Source organism: Coloeus monedula (assembly GCF_965178545.1).
Source record: "Coloeus monedula genome assembly, chromosome: 8".
NCBI lineage: Eukaryota > Metazoa > Chordata > Aves > Passeriformes > Corvidae > Coloeus > Coloeus monedula.
The window spans coordinates 15,193,939-15,221,871 of NC_138788.1; positions in this window are offsets into that span (position 1 = coordinate 15,193,939).

Sequence of the window (27,933 nt, forward strand, 5' to 3'; positions counted from 1 at the left end):
TTAAATAAAAGATGTAAATAAAGTTGTAAGTTCCTAATGGGAAAAAAAGAGAAAAAATTAAAAATAAACAATGCACAAATTAAGCATTGCAATGGAGGTCACTGGTCAACAGGAAGCATTTTTCACTATTAAAATGATTAAGTAAACAAAACAAACAAACAAAAAAAGACAGACAGCAAAATGCTAAATCGCTGGTGTAAAGAACATATGGTAAAAACAAAGTTTCCACCAACTACTGCAGTGTTATATGAATAGTGAAGAGATGCATGCAATGGTATCACATTTAAAATAATAGCTACCAGTCAAAGTCAGGAAGGCGAAGTGGCCTGAAAATCCAGTCATGGTATCTTCTCTGGTATGCAGAAATTTAACGAAGTTGGATCCCTCCAGTAATCCTAAACTGACATGACCAGACATTCTGCAGAAAAAGACCTGGAGAGTACAAAAAATCCCAGTATGGAATTTTGAACTCAGGTCCCTGTGGCTTGATCCATACTTCAATAATGTATTTACCTGCCAAAAGAATCCTTTTCTGAGCTTTTCTCTATTTTTAAGATATAAAGCATATAAACCCCCCCATGCATTCATATGTATGAATAGGAAAAAAATCTGGAAAGGGTTCTCATAGACAAACTAATTGGCATAATGATTCTATGAGCACTTTCTCACTAAAAAACCTTTTTACTTAGCTCCTCAGGAAAACTCAAGTGTCTTTCAAGCAACAGAAATCCAAATAATAATAATAAATATTTTTTTCCTCACAAATCTATATTCACAACTTAAAAAGATAATATTATTGAAGCCCTCACGGTATATATTCACAGAGTCACACCCACAAAGCATTGCCTTCCTGATTTAGAAGCCAACTGATTTTGCATAGGATAAAATAAATAAAGACTTAGAAATAAAATGGTGAATCATTCAATTAGTTTTAGCTTTCCGTTGCAGCAGCTAAGGGAAATTCTGATCAATACAGTGAACATTCAGCTTCCTAAACATAAAGCACATTTCGTACAAAGCTGAACATTTTTCTCCTTGTCACACAGAATTATCTTAATTATTGTTTCAAGGAACAGCTTTACATAGAATCATCTAGGAGTCCAAAATGCTGCTCAGAAACTCATCACTGGAATAATTTATGATTTTTTCTTCCCAACATCTCGGGCTTGTTTGATATGCTTGCCATTTCTCTCTGACAGGGAGGTCGATTAAATCACATTTATATTGTAAACGTATGCATTGCTTTTTACCCTAGGCGGTGGATGAAGAGATACAGAGCCCCATGGGAAAAGCAAGCCAATCCACTTTCATATTGCAAATTTCTGCTGTTCAGAAGAAATGAATGGTTGCCAGGGAGAGCTGGGAATTACTCGAGGATGCAAAATGTTATTTTAGAATCCTTTTGAGAGAGGTTTTTCTCTCCCCCACCTCACCATTTTCACATCTTCTGCTAATGCAGCTCACATCAGTTTCTATGAAAACACTGAAGGAATGCACTTCACCAGCATTCTTCAGAGGATCTGTATAAATCAGGCTTTAACTCTGCCTGCATAAAGCAGGCCATTTCTTTACTTTCAAAGGGAGAAGGGAGAAAGGATTTGTAACATTTTCCAAAGCATTATGTCTGCCAAAGATCATTTGAGATGAGGAAGGTCACCACATGTTTTTGAACTAAAAGAAAGTGCTAAAAATGGGGAGGGTAAAGGTCATTGCTTAGGGCCATGGAAAAATGAGGCTTCAGTATCATTAACCTAACAGAACTAATTATGAAACATACAGCTTTTATAAATTATGCAAAGCACTCAATTTACACTTTTTCAGATTTCTATCATAACAGAGATAATTAGGAAACATTTACAGCAACAGTGTAACCTAATAAAGCAACCCCTTCATATCAGGATACCTTCACACTTATGCTTTCATATCTACAACAGTGAGAAATAGGTATTATTACCTGAAAAAGCTTTATGGAAATCATTTCATCTGTGACCAAAGACCAACAAGATCACGTTGGTATTTCCCCTTCACTTGAGGCAATAGCAAAGAGTCAATCAACTCAACTAAGTAAATAACTGACTCTTTGTAGTTCTAAGGGCTTCTTGCTAGTTTAATTATAAGAGAAAATTAGCTTGTGTGATTTAACCTTAAGAATACAAACCTTGCCATTCAGGGATTATGTAAACTCAGGGTCAAATCCTACAGTGGAGTCCATTCCCACTTAGTACCCCTGAAAAGCTGGAGAGATTTGACATTTCAGTATTAAATTTAACAGCATGAAGTCTTCTGAAATATCAGCTTGGTTCTCTGATTAATTTTTACAGGACTTACATTGACTAAGTATTTTTAGAAGGATGCTCTAACAAAAAAATCCTGAACTTAGGAACACTCAGCAAAGAATAACATCTTTGCAGCATACAAAATATTCAAGTTATTTATCTCCACACATCCTGTATTTGTTTTTGAAATATAGTTTGCAAAGCTAACCAGATCATTTTCCTCCTCCCATCAGAGAGAAAGAGACTGAGAACAAAATATAAAACATGGTGAAAAAGAAGGGGGGCTGAAATCAAACTGGAAGAGATGGGTTGGGGGTGAGAACTAAATAAGAGGAAAGGGGAGGTAAGGATAAAAGTCTCATGAGAGTCTAAAGTTTTAAGAATTCAACCACCTCTAGTATTTCAAGGGGTTAAGAAGATAAGCAAATACACTCCTGCCTTCAGATCTTCTATCTGTAATGCTCTAAAGAGTGACTTACAGTGACATTCAAACAAGTCAGTTGAAAGGTTCCCTGCATTGATCTTTAGAAGCTCTGTACAAAACACACCCTGATTTAGCTATAAGATTTTGATGACAATGCAAAAGATTTAATATATAATCATAGAAATTCAGCTTGTGACCCGGAGGAAATAAAGACCAAGAACAAATTTTGACACACTACAGCTTTCAGAAAAAGAGTAGAACATAACTCAGCAAGATTTCTTGTATATCATTCATCATTTTTCCTCCCATGAACTGCACAGTCAAATTATACACCATATGACTAGAACATCTATGTATGTTTCTGATGTTTTTCCTCCTAACCAAAAATTAAGTTTTCACAAAAATATTTGGAAAACTCCTGTTTCTGCTATTGACCTAACTCCAATACTGACCAACTCTAAAGAAACTTCAAACCTTTTCACAATATCACTGTGTAAATCTTCTGCCATGAGTCAGAATTAAATAAACATAGCTTTTCTCCATCACCCATGTTTAACCAGTTATAGCCAAGGTCTCACATTCCAGTGTTCCAGTCTCAAAGCAGCAGATCAGCCCCTCATTCCCTGATGCATGGGGGAGTTTGCTCAAGTGCTGTGTGTAAAAACCAGCCAACATTGAATGATATCTAAAGAGTTTTAACCCAAATACTAACATTTTCGTTACTATCAACTATCAACTTGCTAATATCTGTTTTGTTTCATGTTTATTGTCTTAATTCTATTTATACAAAGTACTCCAGTGTATGAATCCCTTACTATTCACACGTTAGAGTTTAGTTCATGATTTTACATGGTTTAGTGCTACTTGTACCATAAAGGACAGGAAAGCAAGAATTTATACTGTACTGTTAAAAATTATTAAAAATACACCATGAACAAAATCTACAACAGTACAATTCAGTGTTGTCAGATAATTTTAGTGAAATTACAACAAAGCAGAAAACAAGAAAACGTGGTATTATATCTTTGGTTCTGCCACTCACCTGCTATGTAACCACAGAAAAATAATGATGGCCTAATTCCATTTCTGTTTTTCTTCACTTTTTCTTACATGAATAGGCAATAATTATTAATCTTGTTAGAAGTTAATAGGTACAAGCATAATCTGAATAATACTACTAAAAGATAACATGGGCCTTGAAAGATGAATTCATGGCACCATTTCTATGCTTTTGTTTACCTAAGATACAGGTTTGTCCACCAGTCATTACCTGGTAAGTCATGAGAACATTGCACAGACTGACAGCTATACTGGACATCAGGATGTGCAGTAATAGATCTCTGGTACAACTCACCCAAACTTACTGCTACTATAGTTTAAAAGACAGCCAAGATATTGAAAAAAAACAGAGAACAGAAACACAAAAAAGAAGCTGTGAGAAGAGTTTCATTACTTCCATTCACACTAAAGAAAAGACACCTTCCACCGCTGGTATTAGTGGGTGTCAGAAAGAAGCGTTGCTCCATTTCATAAACAGAGAGTTCCAGCAGAGCTTTCAGAGTTGCTGAGTGAACTTACAGAGCTTCATTATCTTGAGGCTACCATAAAGGCTGATGTACAAACTTATTCATACTTTTCCATAAACTGCAAGGAGGTGGAAAATCAAACTAATGTTGTAGCTTTGCAGATGGCACACCTTGAAAGCTCAGCTCGAACAGCCACATCCATAGCTGCAGCCACTCAGCAGAGCCCCACCTCCAGATTTGTCAGCTGCTCTCAGATCACCCGAGGGCACTGCTGTGACTATGGCAGAAATGCTTTGTGTGAATTAATCTGATCTCTCACTACACCCGAATCCCATCCATGTTTTAATCCTGATATGATGATGACAATGTCTTTTGTTTGTTCTGCTCTTGTCTCATATTCCTTTGAGAGCAGATGGCTGAGGGAGTTCTCCTTGAATAGTTACTGCTTTTACAACCTACTATTGTCCCAGGCTGACAGAGACACAATCCAATCCTGGCATCCCATAGATATTCAGTAAGAGAAATTCCCTCAGAAACTGCTTTATAATATTTAGAAGAACTCTGAAGTTGTACAGAAACTTTTCCCAAATCTTCCAACAACATCAGTGGTCTCTGAATAATCTTCTCTAAATTCCACATGAGTTCTATGGCCAGGACCTGAGTCTCATGAACCTAAGCCCATTACCCTAACCACAGACATCTTGAGCAAATGGCTTTTTTTAATAATACAAATTGACCAATTTTTTCAACATCAAAAAGCTGAATACTCAAAACAGTCTTCAAGTAACCCCCCCTTCATTCAGGAGTTCACCTAGTAATCCTTTTTCTCTTGAATTCTAAATATAAATACAACTATATGAATGAGAAGCATTTTCCCACATAAATAAAAGCTGCATCTCCTAATCCCTCATTAGTACAAATCTACCTGTCCTTTGTTTTCAGCTCCTGGGTGAGAGGAACTGATATACATTGTATTCATTAGAGTTCCCATTATGACTCTTGCTACCAGAACAAGATACCCTAATTGTAAGACAGATGAGAAAGACAGTGGCATCCTGTAGTAGCGTGACCTTTCCAATGCTTCTTATTTTGACTTGCTGACCATTCCATCTGCTTGTTGCACACTGCAGGGAAGAACAGGATAGTCATGCATGACAGCATCTGGGAGGAAAGTTAACCCATTACTGTAAACTGATGAAATCTCACTACAAGTTTTAGTTCGGTCCTGTCTCGACTCCTGCTAAACCCCCAGGGCTTACCCTGCATTTCTGTTAACTGTGGCAATACACATTTTTATTGTTTCTCTGAGATCACATTCACAGATCAAGCTTCTTTTGTGAAAAAGTAATGATGGATTACCATTCTGGGTAACACTTTGCAAAAAGTGACAAATCACTTTTAATTCCTTGGATATTCATTATCATAACACTAATCCATCTGGCATTAAGGAAGGAATAATATTCAAGCCTGTATTCTTTCCTTTGCAATTTAGTACAAGTCTTGAACAGCTTTTGAGATCTTATTATCAGAGATCCCCAGGTATTTTCATATCACATAAAATACTCCAAAATATTACAGCATCACAAATGTCTCAGCATTTTTATAACTTGACTTGAATATTACACTATTAAGTTCTTCAGATAAGACTTGGCTTTTCCAACAGCAGTGGCACTTGATAACACCATTACTCCTCATTGACTCTGGAAACTGTCAAAATTTCTTGGTGAGCATAAATGTTCACAAAACTAAAGAAAATAAAAAGCCTGAAGCAATTGACAGTCCACACCAGGGAAAATGGGACAGACTGAATCTGTCTCTTCCAGTAGACCTGTAGACCTTAAAAGCACCTTCCAGCACCTAAAGGTGGCCTAGGAAAAAGCCAGAGAAGGACTTCTTAAAAGGGTCTATCAAATAAGATAAAATAAGGGGGAATGGCTTTAAACTGAAAGAGGGCAAGTTTTGATCAAGTACTAGAAAGAAATTCTTCACCATGTGGGTTGTGGGGCACTGGGAGAGGTTGCCCAGAAAATCTGTGAATGTCCCATTCCTGAGACTATTCAAGGGCAGCTTGGATGAACACCTTTCCTGGACTGGTGGAAGGTGTCACGACCCATGACTGGGGGTTGGAACAAGATGATCTCCACGGTCCCTTCCAATCCAAGCCATTCTATGATTCTCTGTAGGAAGTTGTAATTTTAAGGCACAAGTCTTGACAAACACTGCTCCAACAATGACCAGGAATATATATATTAAACATGTACATGGCTTTAAATAAAACTTTAATTTCTTTTAATAGTATAAGTGAAGAACTATGGCAAAATATTACAGATCCAAGATCCATATCCATGTCTGTCTCCTCTAAAAACTGACCGAGCCATGGAAGCAATCTAAGAAGGGTAAACCTCCCCAGATATGGCCAAGGGCCAAGAACAGGAAGCAGGTAGGTACAGAATTGTAGAAACAGTTTCAAGGTGACAGTCCAGACTAGAAGAAGGAAAAAGAAATACAGCAGAGAAGAAAGGAGTCAGATATTTAAGAATCTAAAAAGTAACAAGTGGAATAAAATTTTGCACAAAATCAAACAGGCAGTCAGTGGAGGGCTGAAAGAATGAGCAGGAGGTGGTTACAGCACCACAGAGGTTACTCTGAGAAACAGAAAGGGAAGCAAAGCTACAGGAAAGCAATTGAATTTGAGATACTGAATTTAAGATACCAGTGGTCCAACAGAATATATTCAGTATATAGTCAAAAACAAAACTGCTAAAGTGTTACTGGGAGGTCTAGAGGAATATATAAAGCAGAGAATATCAAAGTTAAAATACTACCTTTCTAAGAAAACGTCTAAAAGTACACATATCCACATGAGAAATCTGATTGAATCAATCTGATTGATTGATTATCAAAACAAACAAACAAAAACCCAAAGCAAAATCCAACAAGAGCAAAAACACAACCCCACAAATGGGCAACAGCCTGGTATTTTGGCTTCTTAAAGTTTGGTAAAGCTACACCTTTCTAATTGCTCTTTGCCTAACTATTATTCAGTATGTAAATAATCCCAGTCATAAGGAATTAATAATTGATAAATTATGAACTTAAAATTAATTTTCCCATGTCTGATTTTCTGTAAAAAAATACATAGTACACAGTGGAAATGAAAATGGCTCAAGCTGTTTTACACAGGCTAGATGTATTCATGTTTTCTATAGAGCACTCTTTCTCTTTGTATGAGAACTGTTAAGTCTTATTAATATTATTATTTAATAAGATTAGTGAAGTTAAAATCCACCATTTAAAAAACCTAGAAACATGTTTCCCTTTGTTTACAGGTAATTAGGTAATTTTAAACCAGCACACAGAGAAAAAAATTAATTAATGGGGGAGGAGAGACACAATGACTAGAGAGGAGCTGATTGGTACTGCATGAGAACTAAGGCACACTGTTCTTTCATGTATTCCAGTTACAAAGCAGTATCTAAAGCATAGAGAATTTTAAATGCACACAATTTTGCAATGCATCAACTACCTTTCCTGTGAAATAAACCATTTAAATCCTGTATTACACATGAGGAAATTGACAGATTGCAAGATTTTTATAGAGAATTTTCAGGTACGTTTATAAAACACGACATTGTGAGTCAGTGATGTATCCAGTGCTGGAGTGCAGAAACAAGATGCAATGTAGCATCTGCAATTATCTAAGAGATTAGCTCTCAGGTTGCACATTTTGTTTCTCTAAAAAGTCTTTGATATGCGACCAGTGTAGGAGCATGTGACTTACTGAGGCTTCACATGTAGCAAGTTAAGTGTATGTAACTGCTGAGGGCAACATAGTCCAACACATACTAAGAAATACACATACTGAGGGCTGCAGGACAAATGGAGAGAACCAATCACGAGCTGAACACACTTCTGCAGTAAGGATTTTGGCAAATACATTAAACTTGTGGACAACTCACTAAGCTGAAAAAAACTGAGTGTACAAGAAATACTTTTACACCATTCTGAGATAAAGGACTACCATCATTCAGACCAGCCATTTACATACTTGTGACTCAGACTACATGAAGACCAGGTTACTTCCACTCTTTAAACTCCAATTCAGAGAAGCATTTAATCCCATACTGAACACTAAATGCACGCCCATGCCAATTCTTAGTCATTAAAAACTCACATGTACACTTCAAGGTGATAGAGGATTGAATACTTTGGCATTTGAACAAGGTGACCAGGCTGGTCCTGCTCTCTCTATTGCAGCTTGTCAAACCCTAGGAAGGCAGGGCCTGCCCTGCACTGGGGCACTGGGTAGTTGAGTTCAGACCCTTCCCATTTCTCGCCTTTCTTCAATCTTGCTATACTGTGCCTGAAGAGTCCTTTCATTAATATGCTTTGTGGGTCAAAGTACAAACAAATATTCTCAACTTATCCATCCCCAAGTCCTTAAAGGGAAATCCCTTCCATTCACTGCAAGAGACTCTGAGGCCGACACACACATGCTTCACCTGTCAGCAATGTGGGGCACACTTGACTTACGCACTGAGTAATGGCTTTGACTCTGGTGTGTACTACCAGCAACTCCTGATTGCTTAAAGGTGACTCCTGAAGCTTCAATCATCACACTGGTTTGTGGGTTGTAAGTTTTGGCTTGGGTTTTTTCTTGTTGATTCTTGGTTTGGTTTTTATTGGGTTTTGGGGGGGTTTTGGGGTTTTGGTTTGGTTTGAGTTTTCGGGGGGTTCTTTTGTTCGCTTATTTTTTAATCCTTTTGGTTTGGTGTGGGAGAGGTAACCACAAGAAAACAGAAAAATATGCCAGGACTTAAACCTGGCATTATTCTCTCATTACATAAACACAAGCAGACATTTATTAAATTGCTCTTGAAATTGAACTTCTGCAGTTAACCAACATTAAAATCTTGTACTGTCATATTTGAACAAGATACCAATATTTCCACTAAAAGTTTTATTTCAAGTACAGTGTGAGAGGGTGATCAGTTATGTGAAAGTACACCCCTACAGAACACCCAGATGTGCTCAAATTGAAGATAAAACTAATGATTATAACTCGTTAGGTTGTCAGTGAAAGTCTGTGATAGCAATAGATTAGAGTACAAAACCATGTGACTGCCCAAATTATGTGACAGACATCAGGGTGCAGAGCATAAGCCATATAACTTAATATATTCAAAAATATATCCTCAATTCAGTCCTAGTTTAGTGAAGAACTAGATAAAGCAAAAAAATCTTAGGAAACAACATGGATGTGCCTCATATCTTGATACTGTGTAACATTACCCTATTTACCACTATTAACATGCCATTTGTGCTTCATCATCCTCATTCAAGAAAATAAATGTCAGGTTTTTTTGGAAAGACCTCTACATTCTTGCTGTGAAATACCAATCAATTGGTCATACTGATTTAAAGAAATACAGGTATAGTCACATTATCTTGAAAATGAATTTTTAGTCTTTCTACCTGTAGTACCTCAATTCAACTCAATTACAGTGTTTTTCTCAATAAGATCTTTGCTGTTACAAAATTAAAAATGTAATTTTCAAAATTAGTCAAATAGTACAAAGGTAGAAACACAAACACAGCAGATTTGCAGCATTTTTTAAAGGACTTTGCTCTATCAATACCATAAACTTAACAGTGTCTGTAAGAAAAAAAAAATCAAAAATCAAATCAGAAGCATCTACAACACTGTGTATAATTTTTAAGATAGTACTTGCTAGCTGCCTAATCCAGAAGGCATTTTTGAAATTCTGATAAGACATTTTATCTTGGGCGTGACCACCACCTCCTCTCAGGCAACCAAGAGAGCGCTGTCTCTACTTAACACCTTCAGTGCTGATAGACTGCTCACCGATCTCCTGGCACCCTAGTTCCCAAGAGGGACTATGTTCAAATGAAGCAGTTGTCTAAGGATTCTTACCACAGCTATTATTTCCTAGGTGTACCTGGTGGAAGTCTATCAGCATTAGAAAAGTTAATTAGTCAACTGAGAGCTGGAATCTCACCAGGCTAATTTTTGCTGTCAGGGATAATGATAGATTTTTCAAGCCTTAAACCAACAATTGGTGCAAAAGATCAACTCACTAATGATTGTCAATTAGTCGTGTGACTGTTGACTTCATTTTTCTGCCTTTGAAAAACATGTCATACTCATTCAACAACAGCCCACGCCACCTGTATTTTGCAGCTGTGAAAATACAGATATTCCAAATGAATCCCCAGAGACACCAGAGCCGAATGTTTTTCAGTAAACAGTAAAAGCCTTATCATTGTAGTGTTATTAACTATGTTAATTTGTCTAGCAAAGCACAGTGCAGCATTCATAACTGCAGAATAACATAAACATTTCTGACAATAAACTAAGTCATTCATTTGTATTTGCTTTCAGCTATCTTCACACAAGGACCAAAACGAAGATTTCCGTTAGAAAACTGAAGGTTTCCTCTCAGAGCACTGTCATCTTCAACAGACATGCCTGCATCAAACTAGAGTTTGTATGTTCAGGTACCTAATCTATAACTGTTGCAGTAGCAGAAGTGGTGGAGAGGCTCTATGAAGGAGAGTAACACTTTTCAGAAAGCAATTCAGGTAAGAGAAATTTACCTTCACCCCAACTGAACACAGCCTGTACTTCAGCAGGTATTTCCCTTCACATGAAAGAGCACATTTCTGCGAAAGAGCTCAAAGCATCACCTCCCTGTATAATCTCAGCAACCACAACCCAGGAAGTAATTGGAAATTCTCAAAGTCTTGTTAATAAATAAGCACATGCTCATCCAAAGTAAATAGAAGCCTCCACTCCCACAGCAAATTCTCAAATTTGTATGAAGTTTTCCCCTCACACTAATTTAAGGTGGGCCTCAAACTGAGTTGCTGGATGGAGAGAGTAGCTCTGCCTCCACTCTATCCCTGCCACTCCCACATGATTAGCAGAGGCACCAAGTAGTCCTAATAACAGCAATACTTTTAGCAAAATCTCTGCTACTAGAAATCCAGTCAGAATCAAACTGGATTTTTACCCTTCCTTCATATTTAGTAGTGTAGGTTATTAGCAATATAGACATGGAAATAATACTGCAGCATGTAACTGATAATGCTGAACACTGAAAAGTTGGTTTTATGTGCAAAAACCCACACTATGGATCCAGGTTCATGCAGGAAACTGTACAAACCCTCCTTGATTCCTAATGTTTTTAGCCCTTTTTATCATCCTACCAGGTCCCCAATAAAAAAATCTCAACTAGAAGTAGTTCAGCACCCTTTAACAAGTTTTTTAGCCTTGCATGGTCAGCCATTTCACATAAAAAGGAGCCTGCTCTCTTCCATCTCTCTCCAGCTGTTACTGATGGATACAGAAGGTCTGGCTGTGTCCTAAATGCCTTCTACAATGGCTTTCATGGTCACAACCACTCTGCCTCAGCCCTTGTTACTTGAAAAAGTAACAGAAAATGCAAGGATCAGCACCTAAAGACACAGCATGAGGCTGACAGATCTATTTCCCAGATCTTACAGGCAGGAGTAACAAGTTCCCAAGGGGCTGCAGGAGGACCAGTCAGACAAAGCCCTAGTGAACAGGCACACACACCACACTTAGAGCATGAAGCTCTGAAGATCATTATAATATGTTGCAATATGCCTTTCAGAAAATTTAGAAAGACTGCTATCCAGGCTCTACAGAAAGGCTAATATCAATATATGCACAGATCTTCCTGAACTGTCTGGAGAAAATTACTTACCTGGAGAACCAGCTCATTATTTTGGAAAGAAGATTATTTCAAGCAGTCTGTTAAAATAAGATCCCTGTGATTTCATTCAGAGAATGAAAATTGATAAACTTTTCACTGTGTTATAGATGGAAAAACATAGGCCTTGGGAAGCTGAGCAACCAGAGAGGTTCCCCTCATGCATCAGTGGTGCTGAAAGGAACTCAGTTGTAACACTAATTCATTTACCATTAAAATCCAAGTAGTTTATATACATAGAAAAGTGGTTTAGGGCTTAGTTTAGTAGCTCAATAAGAAATTCCATTATGATTCAAGTGTTAGGAATTTGTTGAAAAAAAATTTTTTTAATTATCTCAGCCAATAATAATAAAATGGTACTCAGATGTTGGAAAATGGTGTACTTTTAGCTAATTTATTAATTTTAAATATGCCAGATTTCTCATGAAACTCCATATCTGAGTTTTAAGGCCACAACCTCAGCATATCACACCATAAAAAGCCTTGCTTGTAGAGCCCCACCAGTCTGTGCTCCTTCTCCTAAAGGGTTTCTCTAATTGCTACGACTTCCCACTGTCCTTTCCTACATCTCATAATTGGTTTTCCTCAACACTTCTCTCTTCTCCTCTCCTTATATGTTCATCTGTTCTTTTTATCGGTGGTCTTCAACATTTTCCCTGTATTTTAAGCCCCTGCTCCAGAACAAGCAAGCACTAAAGATTTAGTGAATAAGAATTACGGAGTGCCTGATACCAGTCTGAGTAAAAGCTAAAATTTAGAATTAAGAGGAAAAAAAGTAATCATCTCAATACATAAATCCTGGCATAAGAAAACTCCCTCTGAGAAGCTGTGGACACTATGAAATGCATAACAACATCTAGGAAAAAGAAAAGGTAATCTTAAAGCATAATGCTTAATTCTACCTTTAGTGATAACTACTAAGACTCATTCAGTATGAAAACCTAGATAGACAAAATTCATAAGGATATATCAATTCCAAATTACAAGATTTGGAGCTTGGTATTTGATGAGCAGTTTTTGAGCCTCACTGAATTGCAAGTTTCCCATCAGAAAGGGTTAGGCCTATTTACTTATTTAGTAACAGCAGCTGAATAGATGGTGCAATTTCCTGATTCTGACAGCTGGCACATAGGAAAAAAACAACAAAACCCATGACAGATCTAATAAAAATCTCAAGAAGTGACACTGCCCCCTCTTACAAAAAGGCTAGGAAGGCCAACCCTCCTAAGATGTTGAAAAGACACTGCTCAATCAGAATAGGAGCTGTATTTAGCAATTCCAAAAGAAAAACAAAACAAACAAAAGAAAACAAACAAAACACCACCACCACCACAAAATACCCAGCTCCCATCACATATCGTGGTCCAGTAATTAATGTACTCCATTTCTGTATGAATTGTCACAAGGAAAGCTGATGTTTAAGCTACTTTTTAATTTTAACTTTCCCAATTTCCCACATGGGAAAATAATTTTCAGTGATCTTAAAATTAGTATTCATAATGCACAGGTTGGACTGTAGCTTTTTCTAATTCAGTTCCTGACTTGAGAGCAATGAACGACAGGGAGAATCTTCTACCTGATACTTAATTCTGTTCACCAGAATTCCCACATTGATTTTTTTCACCAATTTTCTTTTTATTATTTATTTTTTTAAAAGCACACTCCTGGGAGTGGAGACTGCATTCTGACTTATGTCCACATGAAAAAATGTAATTCCATCTTAACTGGGGGTTCCCATCCTGCTTGGGGACTGAAATTAACCTTATTTGCATTTTTAAAAGCAGGCAAACACAGTAAGCTGACCAGTAAATGTAGCAGTGCCAGTTCAATTTGTAATTTCCTTTTTGATGTTTCAGGAACAGGGCATGCTGTAATGAAGCTTTTTTTTTCATTTCACATTAAATCTGGAGCTAAGCTAGACAACACATCATATGGGAAGGGGGAAAAGAAAACTTCATGTCACTGGAATTCTGCCTCAGTGGGGGCCAAGAGCTTGACTGTTTCTTGGTTATTGCTGTGCTGAGTGCTAAGATGGCTGTTAAATATTTTATCAGCCGAGACTAAAACCAAGAAATGTGCTGAAAACAAGAGTTGAATGATCTCTGTTTTGAGTCTCACATTGTGTAGAGACACAAGCAGATTTTCTTTCCTTTTTTTCTTCCCCTCCTTTTTCTATTTTCATTTCTCTCAAATACCTCCCCCCCGCGCCCCGCCCCCCCCCAAAGCAGCTACTCCGAGGGTTTTCTTTTCCGCAGCAGCAGCTGTGGTACAGCGCACGTTATAAGGGCTGACAGTTAACCGAAGTAAACATAAGGACACAGCAGCGTTAGGGTTGTCAGTCTGAAAATAGAATTTCGTTGTAATTCTCTGCGTGAGGTCTTGGAACAGCCGATGGCTGAATTAAGAACAGTGCTTTTGCAGATTTTATGGGGCTGATGCATGTGACTATCCTCCCTCCCTCCCTCTGTCACACTAGAGGCTTGGATGGTGGAAAATCATGCAATTATCTGTGTATGTATGCATGCACAGCAAAATATTTCTATTCTCAGGTTCTTGTTTTTCCTTTCTTATGTCAGCTCCTTTCAGAGACTCCCTAACACCAAACACTGTCATTTAGTCGTAGTAGGTGAGCACAGCAACTAAGCAATGCTCCTTTACCACCTCGCAGCCCACTTCCCCTTCCACCCCCCGCCCCCCGCACACACCAGAAAGCCCCTCAAAATCCCTTTTCTGCTGTAAACACCAACTTCCAGCTAAGAATTTGTCTTTGCTTTCCACTGTGGTGGTTTGCCCTGTCATCTGCTAATAACAAGAGCTTTTACCACCATCTGCAACGCTGAGCTCTTCCTGCGGTTTCTCTCTGCCGTTTCTAAGAATTTGACAAATAAATCACATTTCATCGGGAGATCAAATGAGAAAAATACGGGCCCCGCATTCCGGCTTAGTCTTTGTTTCAGGGAGTTTAAATGACAGATGTGTGTCTCCTAACACACAGCAGCAGAATCAGCGAGAGCCCCGGTTCAGGTTTGAGCACATTACAGAGGGGGGATCAACAGCCGGGATCACCCTGGAAGCAGAGCGGTTTGACTGCGACAGAGCCCCATCTAACACGAGAATCCATGCAGAGCCTGGACTGTGCCTGGAAAGGGTCCATCTTTGTTTCATAAGGTGGAGCCATTTCCTTAAAAGTAGATGGGTTTCGATAAGCGAAAGAGGAGACGCAGCGAGCGCCGCGCTTGACTGGGTGGTCTGTGCATTTATCAGAAGCCCTGGGCTGGGAAAATGTCTGCGGTGGGGCCATGTTCTGGCTCCTCGGAAATCAGAAGGTATCGATCTCCTCCAGCGAGCCGCTCCCCACGGTCTCCGCATCCTGCGCGGCGGCGGCGGCGCAGCTGCCGCCGGAGGAGCGGTGGGAACGGCCCCCGCATCTGAGCCCATTAGTCACCAGATGTCACCTTCTGCTGCCAGCGCCTCCAACAGCCCGGCACACAATGTCCCGAGCATGCTGAACATGTGAGCGGCGGCTCTCGCCGCAAGGCGGACCGCGCCGTGCGCCGCGGGGCCAGCCCGGCCCGACCCTGAGCCATGTTCACAGTGACACCTACAGCCGGTGGGCACCGCCGCGGCAGCGGGGACCGCGGGGGGGGGGCTTTTCTTCTCCCTCTGCCCGGGTTGTTTGGGCGTTTTAATTTATTTTAAAGATACACCCCTTCTGAAGATGTAATTGATTTTATTCACCGGAGGAAATACCAGTTTCTCAATCGATTTCTACATTTGCTGAATTTATTTTGTTTTCTCCTCTGTGTGATACCATAAAATGTTATTAAAAAGGTGGTGTACATCAAACAGAAAATTATTTGTTTTCCCCTAGAAAGACTAATTTTTAAAAACTACCATATTTTTAAAATGTCCGCTCAATAGCAGGGAAAGAGATTATTTAGCATCCACAGCCATTACCCTGTGCTCGTTAGCAAGTTGTTTATGGGGCTGCAGAGCGCAGGGCAGAGGCTTGTCTGCACCTTCCCTGCCTTCCTCATTGCTTTTATAGCCTCACCAGCCTCCCCCAGCATTTCACTGGGAAGGACCAAGCATGTATTAGAATAAGATTTTCAGATGTATTTTAAACAGTAAACAAAATCCCATAGAGAAACATCTATGAAAACTAACAGTGCTGTAAAAAAAATAACATTAATAAGGCTCTGCTGAATTAAGTGGGGGAGTGTTTACCTGGGGTTGTGTAAGGGTGTTATACTCCACAATCAAAAACTGATTAGAAATTTCCTCACAATACAACAGAGAGTAGTGTCACTATACTTGAGTAATTGTTCAAGTATTTCTAAGGTCAATCCAACAATGAAAAACCCAAACAAAATAGATGTCAATTCAAATCTTTAGGTGCTTCCAATTAGACCAAACAGAAACAAATCATGCTGTCAACTAAGATGTATACTGAAGATTAAGTTTAGAGGCTGTTTAAGGTAAAATTTACTGGAGAGGTGCAAGACCTACAGAACTTTCAAGCCAACCAAAAATGTAAGTTAGGCACATGTTTTAACATAATATAAAACTGCATAAAGCTGATTTTTTTTCCAAAAATGTAAGAAAAGCATTTTTAATTTCTTAGATCATATACCTTGACACTGAACCAGAGAGATGCATTTTTTTTACAGATTTTCTGTAAGGTAATTTCCTCTCCTTTCTTTACACTTTGGGATTGTGGTGGTCATGTCTTTTTTTTAATCTGATAAAAATTTTCACATTTAATTATGACCACGCAGAAAACAAAGGATATTTGGCCACTGTATTGAATGGGCTAATAATCCACTCCTACACTTTGAACAAAATATAGGGAATTAAGCAAAAGTGCATTCTGCAGTAAAATAAAACAGTATTTTGTATCAAATATAAACAAAAATAGCTCTTATAATACCTTGTAGTAATGCTATTTTTTCAAAATATTAATTTTTGAAAATTTCTTTCTTATATTTTAACTGTATTTGTACATAAAAACAAATACACTTTATCTGTGGGATATTTCACAATGAGATCTAAATAGTAGTTCTTAGATTTGGACATCCTGTGAGATTCCTGCTGCTTCTGCATGTATTGCTGCAACTAAGGTCATATACCTTGTGGCACTGAGATACAGAACCCTATTACCCATGTTTTACTTTAAAAATTAGACTGTTCTTTTTAATTTCCTTTTACTCTCACACTTCATAATCTGATATGCATGTAGCAGGGGGTTCAATTAGAGAACATTTGTTTTCTTTTGTTTTTTTAGAGAGGCTCAACATCCACATCATCACAGAAATGAACTGCTAAATTTAAATTTATACATGACATATTCTAACACAGGTGCAAGAGTATTCAGGTTACAAAGTTCAGGAGGTTCTTGATGTTTGTTTCCTGTGCACGTTTATCCCACACCAGAGCAATATTGGGGCATCCCTTTTGTCTGCTTAGCCTGAGGCTGTATATTATAACATGTGGTCTGCAGTGAAACACCCAAAGTTACTGGAATCTTTATGAAATATACCTTAGTATTTTCAAAATTCCCAGAAGTTCAAGATTTGTTTCTAAAAACAGCCATTAGCACAAGTGTTTACGAACGCAGATCCTTAACCACCACCTACCGGTGCAGGGCACACACACAACCAATGTATTTAATGCTATGTTGAACTCCAAAGTTATTAATTCAAACACAGTGTCCAAAGTGTTTAGAAAATACTTTCAAACCATTAAGAACTGCCATTTGTAAGACTTTAGAATCTGCAAGTGCTTCATGTGAAAAGCTGTTATGCTTCTATTATCAACACGCCTCAGGACTTAATAAAGCAGGCATTTCAAAACACAGCATGCTGAAATTTGGCATTTTCATTTAGTGCTTACATGTTATTGAACAGAGGGCAATGTAAGGAAGAAAAAGAGAAAAAATCTAGCAGGAAGGTCATTTTCAAAATTAAGAATCTGTATTGTTGATGTTGCTGGTCAAAAGGTGCCCCAAACCATGTAAAATTGATTTTGTTTTTTAGCACTAATGATCAAAATCTAGGGCACAGGCTCTGAATTAATGATCAGTCGGGTGGAGCTGATTCCATTAACCTCAGGTGCTCATTAATCCCTACAACTACTTCCATCAAGGTCATAAATGGTATTAAAAGCTCAATATTTACCATACAATTGTGGGGGTTTGCCTTATGAAAGACTTTCCGCAGAAATGCTTTGATTTTAGTTGTCTAGGTGCACTTGTTTGGGTCCCAGTGATGTATTTACAACTTGAAAAAACTCACAAAAACTGTTACTACGTTTTCTTACCTTGTCCTGACACCAATTAATTTTAGGGATTGTGTCCTGTTATGCCTAAATATAGACAAAATGTGTACTTATGGTCAATATTTGTTATTTATACTGACATGCACAGGTAGCAGAGCTGGCAAAGACTCACTCAAAGCCATTCTCAGCTCAGAGGCAGGACTTAAATCCCCTTCCAGCTGAGACAAGCCCAGTGCACAAATTTCCTTTCTTTGACTTTTATCTCGAGGAGGTGGCAGGCTGTGGTTTCAGCTTGTAATGAGCACCTTTTTCTCCCACCTCCTGAGAACAGAGGTGAGCACTCATGCAGTGAGAACAGCAGTCTCATTTGAAAAGCAGTAACTACATAGTGGTCAGGAGGGGTTTTTGGAATTCCTCAGCTGTGCTTCATGACACATTGCCTGTCATGGCTGTGTGCTAAGAGAAGAGCCTGATGGCAGAGAGTGAAGGTGTCTGTAGCCTCACTGGGTCGCCCGAGGTCACAGCTTGAGCTCACACCAGGCCAATCTGACAGTGAGGCCCAGAGAACACAGTAAGTGTTTATTACTTTACAAACCCATCTTTCCCTGAACACTTATGCACTTACTACTAGACTGAGTGGCATAGTCTTTCTATCAGAAAACATAACAGATTCAATATTTAAAGTAAAAACATGAACTAATCTTGATTTGTGACATAATATAAATTCACCTACTTTTCTTTTTTTCAGCTTACTTGCTAATTGTCATAAACTGAAATATAACTGAATTATCCATTTGGGATAACACAGCATCGTTTTAGCAGCAAAAGGACACAGGCTGGCAATGAGTTAATTAACTGTTACTCTCATCCCTAAGACCAGTCTGCTCTCTAAGGTAGGTCTCAAACCAATCACATTTTGCTACATCTCCTATAAAAATAAAATTCTAAAAGACCGGAGGAAAAAAAAATAACACGGGATCATGACTTTCAATATCCCCTAAATATTATTAAGTAATGTAAATAATCTTTTTCCTTGCACCATTTGATTCCTACCGTTTGGAGATGCTTACTACACAAATGTTCTCATTTGTGTTTCCGCCACATTAAAATATACTGGCTCCAACTTTACAATTTTCACTGAAACATCTGTTTAGTCCAAAGATACTTTCTTTTCTATACCCAGTTTTTGTCTGTATATTGTATCTAGCTATACCACAATGCCAATAGCTTAATAGTGATATACATGTTTGGTTTCCTCAAAATACCCTTTGCAGTTATTGTGTATGAAAGTACTGTGAGATGGCTTTGAATAATGCCATGGTTTTTACTTTTGTCTGTTGAAAGGGAAACTGGCTTATATTTGCCTTCCCCGAAAAGAACACAAAGCACCTAGGTGCGCCTGAAATGGACCTCCTTATTATCAATTCCAGTTCCCTATCAGCAGCACCATATCATATAAACTCCTTGGTAATTTCTTGCCCTTGCTGCTCTAATTAAAAGGCCACTTCAAATTCTGACTCTCTCCATGGCAAGGATCCTTCTTCCATTTCCAACCTAAATTTATTCATGACTGACTACTTTATAACCATTTGTTCCTGTGCCTGTCCTTTACATTAAGTAGCTCATCTCTTTTCCCTCTCTGTTTAAACTACCTCCACCTGGTCTGATGTCCAGTCAGCTTCATTGTCCTAAGTTAAATGAGCAATTTCTTTTCAGTCTCTTCTCACAAAGGCTTTTCATTAAGCTCACAGTGATTTTGTGTATCTGTTATAGTTGGAGTTCATCTTTCTGGACCATGGCTGAACAAACTTGTACCCTGTGAAGTCTGACATTATGTTGCACTACTGAACTAACATTATTCAGTGTTAAGTGGATCTACTTTATTTCCCAGACTCTAGGACTGTGTTCTTGCCCTCCTCCAGCTGACTCCATCATGGACTGACTGATTAGCATTCAGGACTTGCTCTTGCCCTGCCATTTCCAGCTACGGTCTCAGCAATAGAAAATAAAATGTTTGTAAACAGAAAATAAAGAGGAGAAACTCACTACAAAATCTCTTTGTGATTAGTCCTCCACTGTGTTGAAACCAGTAACTGCCAAAAACCCCAAACCCCAATAAAAAACCCCAAAGCAAATGCAATGTTAACAAATTCTTGCTGCATTCATTACCCAAGACTCACTGTTCCACACATACATAATAGCAAATGAATCCATATATCTGTATTTCCAGTAACAGAATGCCAATAGTCTAAGGCTTAGGAGGGTTTATTTTCCAACCAGCTTGGGTGCTTCAGTTTCTCAGGGGAAAAAAAAAAAATCAAACAAAAACCACCCACCACAAACAAGAAAACACCAAACTGATCTCTTGATTCAGTAACCCACAATATTTTCTTTTGTATTGAATTGTCAGCCAAGTAATGAAAAACACTTGTCCATTTCACTGCATGCAGTGACATTAAGAGTCCTTAATTAGGAGAACCTAATTTTCACAAAGTTTATCACTGGCAATATTACAGCTCTGAAAGAAATTTTATGTGTATCTATTTGCACCAGTTTGGTTACTCACTTGCTTAAGTCCAGCTTAGCTGCACTGTCACAGACATTTTATCCAGCAAAATATCCCACTAGGGTCAGTGCTCCTCCAAAAGTAGGTTTTTTTCCCACACACTTTAGGGATACATTTGTTCTTATTTATAGTCTTGAGTTTCGCTACACGACCTTAATCAATTTAAGTTTATTTTCTCCACACAAACTACTTATATCACTAAAACAAATAATGGGAAAAGAAACCACTGCTAAATTGTCACATGCCACCCTCTGGAGGCATGTAGGGCATGGGAAGTTTTTTGGGGAAAAACAAGTTTGTTTGGTCCTTTGCAAGCTAAATCAAGCCTCAGAAGTGGTGCACTGAGAAGCAATTTTATAGTAGCAGAAAAACTGTCACTGGTTTCTTTCATCTTAGAGCAATGAATGAGAAAAGCAGCAATTTGTACCCACAACTGGAATCTGTCAGTCACCATTGATTTCCTGTACTCCTCAGGTAGCACCACTGTAGCCAGCATGAGACTGCATGGTAACAACCTGACCCCTTTATGTCAAATAGTAAAAATTTAGCTGGTGGACTGCTCTCAAGTTTTCAGCCAAATGAAACTTCTCATTGTCTCTTTGCACTCATCCTGTTCACTTCTGGCTAATTCGAACATGAGGATATGCAGTTGAGATTTTCAAAGGATGAAGCAATTATTTAAAACTATAGCTAAGAATATTAAACCTGTCTGCATATACAGGTGTTTCATTAAAAATAAAATCTGAGAAAAAATCCAACTTTTCCTTTCTTCAGAAATTCACAAATATCTCAGCAATAAAACCAGCATTCTATTTAGCAGTGATGTAATTGGAAAGTAATTGTTAATATTTCACACATGCTGCAGAACATTCAGTTCTTCATAAACAAATTAAAGATAAGCAAAGTGACTAAGAACAGAAAAATAGAAACATTCATTCACATTAGGAACAGTAAACAAGATCTGAGCATGAATGTGATGTCTGCTATGAGAAATCCTCCTGTCTAGAGACAAGATTGCAAAAGAATTTGCAATAATATGCAGAGTACGGTCTTGATAAAAAAACCTTCTAATATCAGTTTTGTGTTGCTGTAACATCAAAACAATTCTGTCCTTTTCCCACAACTAAACACTTGAAAATGAGGGGAAAATCAAATTGAATAACAAATTATTCTGACCAAACACATTCACCAATGGACACATTTATAGCCATCACCCTCATAAGTATAAAAAATAGAACACAACCCTCTACAAAATTCCAGTCAGTGAAAAAAACAACTCAGTCTCACTGATTTTTACTTCCCTGACAAAGCCTTCCTCCACTCCAGTATCTTTTTTTGTCAGAGATAGTACAAACTATTTAGTGTATGAGGTAAGATATAGGCAAGGATAAGAAGCACACAGCTTATTGAAGTGTAGTTTGACTAACAGAGTAACTGTCTGCAACACAATAGACTGATGGGCTGCTATTCCACAGCATCTCACCCAACCACATATAATGGAAGCATCATATATTAACAGGTATCGTTTAACTCCTCATGTTCTTTCTTTATTCTTACATCAGGATCTAGAGACCACCACTAGTTTGTAGCAACCCTCATACATTCAGAACAAAGCAAATGTCTTCAATACCTTATCATTGAACTGAGCTAGACTAGCAGGAAGTCAGCAAGAAATATTCAGCACAATAAGGCTGTACAGATTTCTTGAATATCTGTACCAGAACAAGTGAAATTGGAAAGAAAACATCTATTTCGACATTGTGAACACAGAACAACATGAGCAGAATATCTGGCAGATAGTACATGGTATCCCTATGTAATTGAGTCACTCACTGGGAAAAAAAAAAAAAGAAAGAAGAATATAGGAATTTGAATCATTCTCTGTTGTGCAGCATCTCTTATCTGTGGGCATTGCACTGCAATTTCAGCAGCTGCCCCCCAAGGATCAACAAAGTCTAGCAGCTTTCAGGAGGAGCTACAACACAGGGCAAGCAGGAAACAGATTTTTACTTTAAATACCCTGTTCCCTGAGGCACTCCTGAGAGGACAACAACTACATTTATGATATTGTAGCCCTCACTGCTCTCACCAGTTGCATCCTATTCCCAGTGGAAATTTAATCACTGACTTTATGAAGTACAGGATAAGCCACAGAGCATCTCATATCTATGTCATCTAAGAAGCAGCCCTGTAGACAAGTTTTCAAACAAAATGCTTTATGTTCTTGTCAGCAAGAGCCTTATCATTCCAGTAACACCTTACTTCATACATTCCTCCAACAGTGAGACTTCAGGTACTGGTGTAGTATAAACCACTTCATTCACCCTCAGTAAAGGCTCAGTATAATCAAATCAGAGTGGTTGAGGTTGGAGAGAAACCTTCGAGTGTTGTGTAGTCCAAGCATGCAATGACCTTAGCCAAGAACAGTTTCACAAAGACAGTAGCCAGCTTCCTCACCAACTGGTGCTGCATCCCATCAAGTCTCACATATTTATGTAAATCGAGTTAATTTAAGAGTTCTGTAGTATGCTCCTCTTCCATTCTAGGGAAAGCCTGCCTTCCTCCAGACTTTCCTATTGGTTTGAAGTATCTGTGTCCTGAACATTAGCCCTACCAGTAAAGACTGAAGCAAAGAAGGCATTGAGTACCGCTTCTTTTGCACACCCTTTGGTGCAACAGACATGCCGTGATCCAAGCCCTTACTCTTGAAATATTTTCTTCACAAGGACAGCTCAACCTATGAAAAGCAGTCAAGCCATTCAGTAAGGCCTGGAGGAATTTGTGTAGGACAGTACAAGCTGTGTCTATACTTTTAAGTGAAGCTCACTACAGACTACTTTTCCACTACATCACTTTCCACTGCAGCATCTTTCCACACTCACTGCTCAGGTCTTTTCAGCTGCTTTGTCCTGACTTCTCAGTGGAGTATAAGCTGTCCATATCCTTGACCTGGCCTCCCAGTGATTCCCCTAGCCTGCAGGATATTGTCAGTGAGTAATGACTATAGCTGTGCAAAAAGAAAACAGTAGGGAGAGTAAACATGCTTAAATCGCCAGCCAGTCCTCCACCAGGCAAAAAAGGCCTGTACTTGAAATGGAGCAGCTTCTCTGATCCTTCTCCCTGCCAAAAAGCTCTTTGACATAAGGGCCCCTAAAATTTCCATTGCTCTGGGTCTTCCGAGCCACTTACCTCCCATGTTTTGGCCATGTGGATTTTTTCTTTTATGACTCCAGAGCTAGTGATCTGTGCCTAATAGGTTGCCTAAGATACTATAATCCCTTCTGTTTGGGCTCCTGATCTTTACGTGTCTATGACAAAAATATACAGATACACATATATATTCTAAACATCAGAATCCCATTTCCTGCATCCCAGCTGATCAGTTTGCTCATCCAGAGCACTTGGGATGGCACCTAAATATAGCAGTTTTGCATAGAGTAGTGCACTATGGCAGTTTTTACACTGTCTTCTATCTTAATGCAATCTCTTATCTTTTTCTGTCATAATCTGTGGGCTGAATGTACTCTACAGGAAAGAAATTTTTTACTATTTATCTACGTAGAACCTTTAGCGAGTTCACGTTCCTAAAGTTGGGATTCCTTAAAGCACCTTTTCCAGAAATAATGCATGCTATGTTTCTCACAAAACAGGATGTCAAAAGACGGAGGAAAAGTCTTTGGTCACAAAACATTTCTTTTTTTTTTTTTTCAAATTATGCCAGAATTCTCTACCTCTTCTTCATGTGAAGTCTTCTGATGTCCTGACACTTCAGCCTCCAATAAGCCTTTGCTTTTGTTGTTTATCTTCCCACAAGGTTCTTCATAGATAAGCTCAGAATATGGATGACTATCCATTTTAGCCCCTTTTATTACCAGAATTAGTCTTAACAAGGCCTCCCCATGGCAAATAATTCTGCTTAATTACAGTGTCACAGATATAGAGAGGGAGAGCTGCACATTACAACAGTCACAGAACCAACCAGTACTTTTGATGGTTCATCTTTGCATATATAATCACATTGCTTTATTACAACACAGTTTTAAATCACAGTTTCCAAACTAAGTCCTTATTTTCACTCCAAGTAATGACCACTAAACCTATAAAGCATTTTACAGAACACAGTCCCCTTTCCTCAAAATTGTAAACTAATTTCCCAATTGAAATTTCACATATGAAGAATTTTACTAGTTTTAAAAGGGTGTCACACATGAGTTTACTCATACTCTGAGCTCCCACAAGGCAGTCTCAATAAATAGCTTTCCCTTTTGGCTTTGAAATTTGCCTAATTTTATAAATTTCACAAATCAGACTGTTGCACTGAATTGATCCTTTTCACTTCTATTATTTTATGTGGCATCATCCCATACTTTTCTTCTGCCCTTTCCTGTCACCTCATCCTAAATCAAGCCAGAAATACGTTTTCCTTACACAAAATAGGTTCTATTCTATCTCTGCATTTAAAATTATTTCTAAGGAAAGGTGAAGCAAATCACGAATAAAGCACATATGGATGGTGCAGTGCAGCTAAGTCATGTCTTGCATGCTGCTAGTTTTCTATAAGGCATCAGACATTAAAGTTGAACTTTTGCCTGGATTCTGTCATTTGAGATAATCTATTTCTGCTAGGAAACACGTTGGCAGTGGCAGGTGAGGGTCTTTATGGTCTAACTGAAATAACAATCAAGCAAGGCTTTACAGAAAAGCCAAGTATTGACCACAAGAAAAAGGAGAGAAATAGCATCTTGTAAGGGCTGACAGGAAGCCCAGCTTCCCTTACCACTTAGTTCTGTGTATGAAAAGGTCAGAACCACACTGCAGAATTGTTCCAAGCCTTTCAGAAAAAAAAAAATAAATAAATGAAATAAACGAGTCCAGTTTTCCTCCCTTCAAGCATTTCAGCTCGGTGTTGCTGGTAGATGAAAAATTTACTTGCATTTCTACTAAGAGACTCTGTTATACCTAAATGGTCCCTGACAGGGCCACCCATTATGGGACTGCCTTCTGTGGCTGACAACAAAAGAGGACACAAACAAAGTAACTGGACCAAATCCTAATGTAACTTCTTTCCAAATAGATTCTTTGTTCTGGCTCATTTAAGCATCACCCAGGACTGTAACATGGCATGAGGCCCTTAATTTTCCTTTGTGGTGGGGAGTGTCTTATTTTAAGTGACTCTCAGGCTAGGTGACGTTTGTCTGGCTAAAAAACTGCATCTTGTTATTCCCTCATAACTATTAATAAAATCCCATCTGTTAAGTAGGGATTATTCTCTGCAGAAAAACAATTTCCTCTTTTCCCTCCAAGTTATGTTAACCATCCAGCTCAAGTATAGTCAATTAAAACAAGTCTACTCATATAAATGGGGTCGATACTGCTCAGCAGTGTGCAGTCTCTGTAAGCACAGGAACCATACACTTGTCTGTAAGAGTTATGGAAAAGAGTGAAGAATTAACACAAAACTGTCTTGTAAAACTGAGAAAAAAATCCTTTAATTCAGTTCTTCACTCTTTTTGGTTTTGGCTTGCTTGAGGCAAGGGTTGTACTTTAAATGTAGTCCATCTCCCTTCAGATTTTTTCTATATCAAATTAGGTCTTGTTTAAATGTGTCTCAATCTACTAAGAAACAAATTAGATATGTATACATAAATTAGTTACATCTATTATACATATTTGCCTCTTTGTGTGGCAAAATTGCAGCTATTCCATTTGATGCATGATTTCTTTGTTTCACAATCCAGAGGCAGATTCAGAATACACATTTCAATGCAAGTCCATTAGCCATCATTCACGCACAGAGGGGGAGTATGTTTACTAAAGCCTTTATAGTCCTCATAACGTTTCTCCAGGTTTTTCATGACCATTATTTTAAAAGTTACCTACTAGAAAAGTCAGCCTTTATAGTTCACTGTTCCAAATCTTTCAGAGCTAACCACTTCTCTGACAGACCTGGTTACTAATTCCACTGGGGACAAATACCTGCGCAAAAGAGAGTGTTTCAGAATTGGGCTGCCTGTCTTTGGAGAAGCCAACCATCAGGTTCCAACAAAGGTGTGGAAAGGAATCATTATCATCAGGAAGAACCTAAATTTACCATAACACACATACTAGTTTTCTTAGCTGATTTCTTTCTGTGACTGCCACAAGCTTTCACATACACTGTTTTGGTTTTTTAAAAGGTAAGGTAGCACATAGCAAATTGAGGAAAAAGTTGTCCTGTTAGTACTGTTAAGTGAAGGACCTTTTGTGGAGAGAAAGGCATTTAACTTAAGGTTAGGCTGCTGTCTCTAGTCATGCTCTTTTATGTTGTAAAGAAAGAATGAAATAAAGCCTAATGACTTTTACATCTTTCAAAGACCTCTAATTTTAAAAAACTCCAAACTCATGTATTTTAGACACAATCAAATTTGTTTTCAGGTTCTGTTTTCATATTTGAATTAAATTCAAATAATTTCAAGAAACATGTCCTGAAATTACATTCTCTTAAAAGTACATTTAGATGTCTTTATCTATATGAAGACACTGTAACTTTTCAACTACTTGAAATTCACAGAACTTCACTAATTGAATCAGAGTGCTGAAACTGGTGGAGTAAGATCAAAATTTCAAAATCAATTTCTACTTCTCATCTGTTAAATTTCACACATGAAGCAGGTTTTCCACTTTGGGCATTGGGAATATAATTCAAGTAATTTACATAATTCATATGCAACAAGGGATGGTCTTGTAAAAACACATGCAGTAAAGGAATGAAGTTTAAGGTCAGAGATATTAGATTTTTACATTTGGATCTTTCAAACAGTGGTGGCTTATATTTTTCCTAGGCACAGCAAACCAGAAAGAAGTATACACACTGTAATTACTACCCCGCCCAGAGATTCTCTACTACTGTACACAGTACTGCTCAAGGTACTCGAATGCACAGCACAACGGGCACAACACATACTTAGATCAGTTTTATAAAGCTTTTTTTCAAAAATTTTCCCTGCAGAATTCCTTATTGTGGCAGCTTTTTTCCGGCTAATCTGAGGTGTGTGGGTCAGAACACAACCTGCAAGCGCACGCTCCAGTGCCATCCTCTGCCTGGGGGATTCAGCCACAGCTAAAGGAC